Source organism: Dermacentor variabilis, chromosome 2 (assembly GCF_050947875.1).
Source record: "Dermacentor variabilis isolate Ectoservices chromosome 2, ASM5094787v1, whole genome shotgun sequence".
NCBI lineage: Eukaryota > Metazoa > Arthropoda > Arachnida > Ixodida > Ixodidae > Dermacentor > Dermacentor variabilis.
This window is the reverse complement of record NC_134569.1, coordinates 175,401,562-175,405,068: the sequence shown is the minus strand read 5'-3', so window position 1 is coordinate 175,405,068 and position 3,507 is coordinate 175,401,562.

Below are 3,507 nucleotides of genomic sequence, written 5' to 3'. Positions count from 1 at the left end.
CATTACGCAATTTATCTGTATTACTAGAAATTGACGAGACTGCAATGGTTAAAAAAGCGTTTCATCTCAGCTTGTTATAAATCATGTTACATTTAGGCGGTTTGGCTAACACCTGCAATCTTTGTTTGTATGAAATCCTTTCTGAAGGACTTGTGAGGTTGATGCAACTTAGCGCTTGCTCGTGAAATAATAGTCGCTAAAGCTTGTTTCAAGTATCGCAAATGTTGGAATGTCCAATTTTAAAGGATTGTACTTATACCTGCATATGTGGCAGTGCTGATTTCCGGAGTACACAGTTTGTGTACAGGCCAGGTATTTCAAAAGCCTGAAACGCATTTCGTATACGTCAAAGCTTAATGTAACTCATGGTGACCTTTAGGCTTCTGGCGTACACAGAGTGCACAGGGCAGTTTTAATGACGCCTTCTACGAACGTACCTTTCACTGCAATGCTTAAAGGTTGGACAGTCTTACACGTGTAATTTCTTAAACAAGGTTTTATTGACTTTTTCTTTTAAAAAGCAGGGGCGAATGCCTCAACCTGTTGCTGTGGAGTTCAATGAGCACCACTGTACTTACTCTAACTAGCTGCAATAAAGAAAAAGCAGCATTAGTGCAGTTGATACATTTGCAGAGAATAGACATGAAGTCATTTAGTGTTGTTACCCATTCCCACACCCTCACCCCCGTCCTAAAGTTCCGCGTAGGTGTGGCACAGTTCCGCGTAGGTGTATTACTTATGTTCTAAAAATTTTTTTATGTCTGAAAAGCAGCTACTTTGCTGTTAGAGGTTGGTTTACAACCTTCAATACCCACTTCGTCTTTCCTTGCCTACCCAAAGCGCCGCAACGCATGTTGAGAAATAGTACGGCCGTGGAAATGCAAAGGTGTAGACTTTCACACTTGCAATCTTTTTGGATTCGCTGAACCACCTTCGGAGGCTTTCATAGCAATCCATCAAGGGGAAAAACGGTAAACACACCAAAAAATAGAAATGCGCAGCGCAGCTATGGGATGAGGAAACATGCCAGAAAAAGAAATGTGACTAATGTCCGGGCAGTTCAGAACAAAACTATGCCTCACCACTTCCATGATGTGATACGCAATCTAGAGTTTAATATGCGAGGATGCGGATAGTGCCTAAAGATCTGCTTTCAAAGCCAGATCGGCGTTGCAGGATATATTCAGGCAGCTCAAAGAGGTGTGAAAGTGGGATATGCAATTTTAGTGAAAAATAATAACCTGAACAAACCTCAGAAGATGATTACAACAGTATAAATGCTGGAAGTGCCTACTGTAGTTTTTTATTACAGAAAGCGTTCCCTTTTGGAGCCATTCGCTGAATTTTCAGACGGAACACGACTTTTTGCGAGTCACGTGCCATAAAGCTCAACCTGAGACATACTTAAGCAAATTATAACACGTGGACCGCATGCAGCTCACCATCTGCCGCTCTCTTCTGCCACCCGGCACTACGTTGACGCGGTAACTAATATCAAATGTCCACGTGGAAATTGGCTGCATAGACGGAGCTGCCCTTGTCTGCACGGAGCCGCTACAGCCACAGGGATGGTTTCCCCGCATGAGCCCGCGAAAGGGCCTGAAGCTAGGAGGTGTAACACAGTGGACAAGGTTCCACTCATGGGCCAAGACTGAAGCGGTTGGTAGATAAAAGAAGCGCTTTCAGGACTCGCTTTGGGAAAGAGGACCAGCAGAATTCTCGTCTTCTTCAGTACAGTGGCGCTGATTGAATGACCTTGACTGCATTGTTGTGGATACACTACTTTCAAATAGATCACTAATTTGTACTAAACAAAAACAATTCTACGTAAGCTTTCCATTCACAATTAAAACTTGCCTGATTTGGAATATCTTAAACGTGCATTTTTACAGTGTTGCAAAAACATTTTTGATGCATTGTTACTGATTTCTATAGTTGCGTGCTTATGGTAATTGTAAGCGTAGCAAATTCTATCAACTTTGATGAGACACCCTGGAAACTAAATTATAAATTCTCTTCCTACAGTCCACAGAAATAAAATTTCTTTCTTATATGCAAAAAAAGTGATTTATATCGGTTCGGGATTGTTTCATGAAATAATTTTGGAATTTTACATACGTTTCAATAGGAGCCATTACAGTTAGTCCCGAGCTACGCTTTAACTCATAATGACGTTCAGCCACACTCCATAATACTCACGCCGTACATTTACGTATATGCTCATCGCAGCACTAACGTTCATATTGACGGGTTCACTTACTAAGCTTTCTCACCTGACCACTTTTCACCGACTAACAAATGTAAAACATTATTAGTCGGCGCAGGATGCGTTCGCATGTACCGGAAGCATTTCGAAATTTATCGATGGTTCTAACCTCCTCGCTTGTCACGAAATCTTGCGTAATCTGATTCTATGCGCTATGCTAATTGTGGAGAATTTTCTTGAAGCCAAGCGAGTGCCAGCAATTACACTACAACCTTCGACGAGCCGTGTATAAAAGCCGGCGTGCTTGACCTGCTCATCAGATTCTCGACGATCGCCGACTGCGCTCGCCGCTGTCGCTGTCCATTCAGTGCTACCTGTTTTTCTGGGCACAGGTTCACGCAATAAACAGTTAGTTTTAATTGTTCAAATGTCTCACTAACGTGTGCTTCGTCACCGTATCACAACGTGACATTGTTTACGTCCAGTACTGCGCACAGGCCCTTACTCGTGTTCATACCATTGCGCGCCACGGTACAAAAGGGCTGCTTGTGCAACGAAACGTCTATTTTCACCAACTCGTCCCTGCTATTGCAATCAAAACCTACCAGGTACATCCCTATGGGCTATCGCAGGTATTCGAGGCGATGGAACTGAAGTGTTTGACTGATCTCGAACCAATCAAACTTGAGTTGAACGCCTAGACGGCTTCTAAATAACAGCAATAGCTTTATTGTTCATCGTCCGTATAATGATAGCCGGCTTATGCGTTTCAATAAAGAGATAATCGCCAGTAGCAGTCACTTCATCCGTGGCTGTCAGAAAACGGAACCTGGGAAGCTGAACCTGACCACTGATCCTATCACTGTAATGAAAATAGAATACATAGGGCGCCTTAGAAAATCCACGGTGATGCTTTAGTATGGGCGGGCCGGATAAAATTTTGTAATCGGTAAACTAGAAATTTCGGTGTAGGCCAACTTGAAATTTGGGAGTGGGCTAACCTAAATGTGGGTGTGGGCAGCTTAAAATTTGGGGGTGGGCCAAGCTAAATTTGGGGGTGGGCAACATAAATTTGGAGGTGGGCCACCTTAAGATATGAGCAACGGCAAACTGAAATGGGACAGCTGTAATTAGGAGGTTGGCCAACCTTCATTACGGGGTGGGCCAACATCTATTTGGTGCTGACGCAACCTTAAATTTGGACGTGGGCCTATTGACATTCGGGGGTAGGGCAAGTTAAATTTGGGCGTGGGCCAACTTGACATTGAGGGTGGGTAAAGCTGAAATTTGGGTCTGGGCCA